This window comes from Lactuca virosa, chromosome 6 (genome assembly GCF_052849685.1).
Source record: "Lactuca virosa cultivar CGN04683 chromosome 6, Lactuca_virosa_CGN04683_v6, whole genome shotgun sequence".
In the NCBI taxonomy this organism is placed as follows: Eukaryota; Viridiplantae; Streptophyta; class Magnoliopsida; order Asterales; family Asteraceae; genus Lactuca; species Lactuca virosa.
This window is the reverse complement of record NC_136431.1, coordinates 105,016,444-105,023,738: the sequence shown is the minus strand read 5'-3', so window position 1 is coordinate 105,023,738 and position 7,295 is coordinate 105,016,444. Positions and strand designations below refer to the sequence as shown.

Here is a 7,295-nt window from a genome sequence, read left to right as displayed (position 1 = left end):
CAGAAACATGCGAAACGAATGGAGAATTGAACCAAATTCACTCTCAATTTCTAGTCAATAGTTTCCTCAACGACCCAAAACTTGTATCTAAATTTGTTGCATCAATCACCCTGAAACACCCACAAAATATCAATTATTCTGTTCAACTATTGGATCGATGTGAAAATCCCTCCGTTTATTCTGTTTAACTCCTGAAAAACATCGATTTTTATAAAAGAATCATAAAATCGAATCATAGACCTGATAATTACACGTTTACGTTCTTGATCAAGTCTGTTGCGCAGTTAGTGGATATGGATTTGGGATTGGCTGTACATGGGAGTGTCTTGGATCAAGATCCACATGTTCAAAGCGGTTTAACTAAATTGTTCGCTGAAATGGGTTGTCTTAGGGACTTAAAAGATTTGTTTTTTTGACCAGATTTGGTAACTCGGACAACAATGGTTGTTGCCTGTGCACGATTAGGACTTTTAAATCCATAATAAGAGCAAAATGGAAATCAATTTTGAGAAAAGTCAAAATGTGATTTTGACTTTTAAATGGAAAAGAGTTGACGTGTCCACTGAAACCTGTTAAAATAGGTTAGAGGGACTAAAAAAACAGGTGACTTCTAACATTATGCCCCTATAAACACACAAAATTAGTTTAGGGACTTAAAAGGTCAACCCTACAAAGTTCGTAGGACATTTGTGTCGTTTCCTCTATTAAAAATAAATGTCTTTTAAGTTATATAGTTAAAAGATAACAACAACCGGCTTTGATAATTTTTGGCTACTTATGTCATTGTGCCTTTGAAGGTATAAAAATGACACGACATCATTTTTTTTTAATACCTCACTACCTTTACTACTCAGGAGGCTGAAAAAACAGCTTTTCTTTGTCCTTGGAGGACAACGCCTTTACGACTTACATATGAACTCTTGAGCTATACTAGCTGGATTGCAGTAAAAAACTTAATTATTTCAACTTTAATCATTTATGTGCATATAGGAGGTAAATTTTATGCCTTTTTTTTCTTTCTACATGATATATTTGTTAAATAAATAGCATGATATGCTCATTGCTCATTTTAGTATCGTCATATTTAATATTTTCTATAATTTTTATCCAATCAAATTCGAGAAGACTGTGACTATTGGTTTATTTTGATATTATTATGACATTATGTTGCATTCATCAATTTAGTTGTTTAAAAAAACATGATTATGATTTAAAGTCAAATTAATCATATTTTAAAAAAATTGCTTCTGTAAAACTTAATTTTCCAGTTAAAAAATCAACTATGAATATTTTTATGTTTATTGAACTAGGTGGTTCATTGTAGATGTTTTCTAATAGTGAAAGTCTACACATACCAATCGATTATCATATATTCTGTTGCTACAGCCTACAAGTACGTACAATCTGTGCTAGCTAATGAATAAGAGATATAGCTATCGATAAGAGCTCAAGTACATAACCCTAATAAATGAAGAGAAGCGCAATACAAAGAAATAAGAGAAGCACTAAAGGCGTTGTTAAAAAAAAATCTAAAAGTGCTATCTGCGTTGGTAAATATAAAAACAAAAGTGGTAGGTTCACTTCATTAAATAAATTCTATCTAAAGATTAAAAGAAGGCATGGATGTGAAGGTAGGTTAGAAGTGCTAATCATACAAGAACTTTTCAATACACGATCATTACAAATGCATGTGAATTAGTATAATGAATTGGAGGCCAGGAGAGTGTTTGGTAAGGAAAGCGACTTCCATGAAACCATTCTTATAAATCAAATCAAGCCCTCCCTTCACTGTAATTTTCCTCACCGAAAATGGCACATCTTCTGCTCCCCTTGGCTCTTTCCCTCCTCACCACCGTTTCACTAAGTTTACCAACCACCAACAACTACTGGAGATCCATAAGACCAAACCCTTTTAAGTTCAGAACAGAAAAATTCACGCACTTCCAGTTCTTTTGGCACGATGTTCAGAGCGGTTCTAACCCCACTTCCATCACCATTGTTCGACAATCACCAGTCAACACCTCCAGACCCAACGGATTTGGCCTTGTCAACATGATCGATGATCCATTGACAGAGAGACCTGATATCAATTCGAAGTTGATAGGGAGAGCACAAGGGATGTATGGGTTGGCTTCGCAAGAAGAAATTGGGTTATTGATGGCGATGAATTTTGTGTTTATGACAGGAAGGTATAATGGGAGTACTTTAACGGTGTTAGGGAGAAATCCGGTGATTCAGAAGGTGCGAGAGATGCCGGTGATAGGAGGAAGTGGGCTTTTCCGGTTTGCGAGAGGATATGTTCATGCGAGCACGCATAACCTGAATACCACAACAGGAGATGCCATTGTCAAGTATAGCGTGTATGTATTGCATTATTGAATTTTCAAGTTTTAATTATCGTGTTAACCAATTAATAAAATCATTTTTATGATTTTTTTGTATGATTTTTTCGTAGTAAAACCCAAACATATATAGCATATATAACATGATTATATCTTTTGTTTTGTCTGTAATAAGATTATAAACACCAACTAAACCACATAATACCTTTGGATGATCGGATTAATCACAGCCTTTAGTCTCGATTACGAAGTTATATGTATGCATTTTCTGATAACAGTTATGAGTACGTACACAGCCTACTACAAATAAAAGCCTTCTAATAAAAAGGCAAAGCCTTTTACTAGTTAATTTTTAATTACTGAGACATTGATTATATTGGGTAAGGACGTTTGGTTTGAAGAATGTTACAAAGAATTGAAACCTAACTGAATTGGAATATGTTGTGTGTTTTGTTGACATAAAATGAAAAGTAATGACATAATACGACCAAAATATTTGTATTGATTTTTATAACTTAATATTACTTTTAATAAAAACTATAAACTTCCATTTAATCAAAAACTGCATTTACTCAACTCTTGGCTTATGTTTTCTTAATTAAATTTGCACAAATATATAAAGAAAAAAAGTTAGTTTTACAAAATGAAAATAAATAACTACACTTATATATAACAATTAATAGGATCACTTTTCGTGCAAATTTAAAGAGTTGAATAAAGAAAAATAAAAATGTGTGTGCACGTATCCATGTTCATGTGCATCAGAGTAGTCTTATTAGCATAAACATATGCATGAGTGTGACTATGGGTGTAAGTGTGGGTGTGAGTGTGGGTAGAGGTATAAGTATGGATAGAGGTGGGGGGGGGGGGTAGCGTAGGTATAAGTATGAATGTAAGGTAGACATTGGTGTAGGAGTGTGTGTGTGTGTGCGTGTGTAGATATGGATGTATATGTGGGTTTAGATTTGGATGTGGGTGTGGGTGTGGGTGTGGGTGGGCGATGGAGATTAATTGTAATCAGTTGTATTAGGATCACCACCCAACGTTTTGGAAAAGATTTAGAAAAACAACGCTTCCATTCGACAATTAATGAAATATCCATGATCTTCGATATGGTTAGGATTTGCGATTTTCTAAGAGGGCCAAAGTAGTTCTGTTAAATGTAACATGGGCATCTGAAATCAAGGTGGAACATTCTGAATGAACCTAGAACATTCTGAATCAATATGAATCATTTGGAAATACTCTGGAGCATTTGGATTACGGATGGAGCATTTGGATAATGCGCTCCTAGTATACCAAATGTGCTTCATCCCTATAGAGAAAGCATAATGTACTTTTGGCTAAGCCAAAGGTGATCCAGTAAGCCAAATTTGCTCCTAACTTGGGCAAATACGTTGCTACTACCTTGGAATCTCTATAATGTGTTGCTAATGTGAGAATGCATTATGGAGAAAGCGTTGGTACCTACTAAATGCACTCTTGGTCTTCAAAGATGTAACGTCCAATTTTTCAGAATAAAATTTTCATTTTAAAAATAGAATAAGCACCCATTTTTATAAAGTTACATTCAGGTCAATCCCATTTGTTCATAAACCATAATTCAAATTCAGAGTTATAAGGAAGAAATGCGGAATCTTTCATCATAAAAAAAATTGATGTGTGTATATAGTCTCGCCTTCGCAATCTAATAAGCACCTGAAAAATATTTAATTCACAACTGTAAGCAAAAAGTTTAGTGAGTTCTCCAAAATATCACATACAACATAGAATAATAATCAACTATGAGTTATCAGCAACCCTGAGACTATCAGTATTCCTAAATATCACATACAACATAACAATATAAAAAATTATGGGTTATCATCAACCCTGGCACTATCAGTAGTCCTATGAGCTCACAGCAGGCCTATAGGTTATTAGTATCCCTATAGGTTATACGCAACCCTGCGGACTATCAACAGTCCTGGAGTTATCAGCAACTCAGATACATATATAACAATAATAAGTAAATAAGACTCAACTAGTCTAGCATTCACCCTACGATGACATATGTAATATAGTGAGAATACTCACCTGAACGAAGAGCTAAAATCTACTACTCAAAGTCCCACAGAATCAGCTACACAAACCTCCTAAGCCAATCACAAGCTAAACCTCAAACTATATCTCAACACCCCTCTAAGTTTGACTAAAATTCATACTAATCAAAAAGTCAATGGTCAAAGTTAGCCCCAGCTGACCTCCATGTCATGGACACCCATAGGCTACGTCGTGGCAGCTATACGACCAAACAATCATGGTGACACCAGTCTCGATGTTGTGGCAAGCACACGTCATGGGAACCGGGCTCTCACAGCTTAATGAATTAAGCTCTTAACCCTTAACTCCATGAACCATAAATCTCATATTTAAACCTTCCCAAGATCTAGATGGATAAAGTTTCCAACTTTATCCATTAATACATCCCAATAAGCAATTATCTTCAATCTTAATCACTTAATGGTTGTACCAAAGGCCTAGACACAAAACCAAGCCATGAAAGTCCCCTTTCTAACCACCACCATGGTCCAGAAGTCGAATATGGCACACAAAGGTTCTGGAGTTCACTTAAACTGCAAGAACAAGACGATATATGCCAAAAAGCTCATAAAATGACCTAGAACTAGATCTAGGGAACTAATGAGCAAGGTGAAGACTTTATACCTCCAAATGACCAGAAATGTGATGAAGATGCAAGATCTAAGATGGAACCAAGCACACAAGCACCAAAATAAACTCCTTCCATCAACATTTATAAAGCTGGCTTCACACATTCAAAAAACACATATGGAGGCTAGGGTTTGGATGGGGTATGATCTGAGTGGATGGAGGCTACCAAAAGAGGCTACCCAAGGAGTTAGTGCCTTTAAATAGGGCATAAACCCGAAGATTTAGGGTTTTGTACCAAAACAACCATCATGTCATGGCCAGGGCCTTGCCATGTCGTGGTGCTCTGCAAATACGCTTTCCTTAACTTGACGATGTCAGGTAGTGGTCCTTAATCATCATTTCGTGGCGAAGACAAAATCCTCAAAATATGAGTTACAATTCTCCCACACTTAAATTAGATTTCGTCCTAGAAATCTGCCTTTACAGATTTTTCTTAAAACATCCTTCAAATCCCTTGTGAGTTTTTCCATGTCTACTCCATTCTGCATGAGTCGACACAACCCAGTGTACTAGTAGCTACAACAATAATCATAATGATTTCAAAACTAGATGCATAAGCCACTCCCGAGTGGAACTTTCAAATGGTTGACGTCTCACCCACAGTCTCACTTGAACGATACCCTAAACAGACCACCTCTTGTTGGCACAAAAGTTGAAACAATCCTCAACGAGAAGCACATGACTCTAGGAATAAACAAACACCAACACACTACAACTAACCAACACCAAGAGGTACTCAATCCTTAATCATATTTTGAAGACTTCTAGATCATGCCTGAGTTCCAAGCAGACAAGGCCACCCTACATATCAACCATGCTGACCAAAAATTCACAGACTTAACCCATCTAAGATTCTCCTAGCCTCAAGTTGTCCTACTGATAACTGGGTAACAGAATCCACAACCAATCGTCCTCGCCGACAACCTCACATACATACGCAAGAGCGAAAAATAAACAATCAAAGGATAAAATACCCCACACATCCACTCGGGACCAAAAGTCCTTCCTCCAAAAGACCTCAGTTATACACCTGACTTCCTAACAAGTCGTGACTAACCAACCACTCCCATGAGCGTAACCATGGTCAATACAATATCTCGTGTGACATTCAAGCTTCCAAACGGCTCAAATGCATAACCATCTGCCAAATCATCCAAGAGACTTACAACCAGTTGCATCACTGGTAACTTAACTCACATGAAACCTTCTCTTAAAACGAAGACGAATCCACAATGTAGAAACCCAATAATGAACTACTAATATACAACCATGACTTTTCCAACAAGTCAGATTATATAAAAGCTAGATCAAAACTTGTCTACTACTGATCCATCAGTAGTATCTCCATACTACTCAAATACCCAACTATGAAAAAGACCAACGGGCCAAACACACGGGTCACCACGACACACTGTCGACCCAACTCTCATAGGTGAAATCCATAATGGTTCACAACATGCCGTGACACCGTCCGACCATTGGTGTGAGAAGCTCACGGTTCCTCTCCATTCTCTTCATCAGCCAACCAAAATCATGAAGACTCCCGACCAACACAGAATGGGCCTATAGGTACATGGCTATCCCCCTACCGACTTGCAGGAACCCAATAAACATCCCACTCAGCACTTACCAATCACGACAAGAGCCATACAATTTTATAACACACAACCCTTCCATATTGTGAGCTTCCACTAGTAAGTCATTAGACGAAAACATGGTCGCAAACATCTGAAAATAGGATAGAAAGTTGAAAGCTTGCTTCAACTTGGAAACACAACATTGCACACTCCCCATGAGAAAACACAATGCGCCTCATGTCGCTTGTGTTCCTTCTTTAACATAACCTTATCCAAGGGTGAAGTACCATCGAATCAAACAGAACGAGGAAACTCAACTGTTAATAAACACCATCCTAACAACCAAACAAGATCCCACGCCTTAAATGAAGTTGAATGGATTCCACCAATGCGAGATTAAACCAATAAAACTTTAAAATTCGGAGAAGAATTCCAAAATTATCCAGAAATGTTGCCAACACCCTAGTCAAATCAAGCCAAAAACCAACACATCCGACACGTGAAGACAAAACTAGACCCTGGGGGAGAAGGTTTGGTTGAGATTGTGCCACGTGTCACCTCCGGAACTTAACCCCAAAATTAATTATCTTCTAAATTTCGTAACGTTTGCATACGAGCTCCGTTTTTTATGTTCTTTATATCCACGCGTAGGAAGTGACGTGAT

At 37.1% G+C, this 7,295-nt stretch overlaps 1 pseudogene; it reads left to right on the top strand.

Annotated features, from left to right (window-relative positions):
• The first annotated feature begins 1,684 nt into the window (after positions 1–1,684).
• Positions 1,685–2,441, top strand: LOC145120326 (dirigent protein 22 pseudogene; annotated as a pseudogene).
• The last annotated feature ends 4,854 nt before the right edge of the window (positions 2,442–7,295 follow it).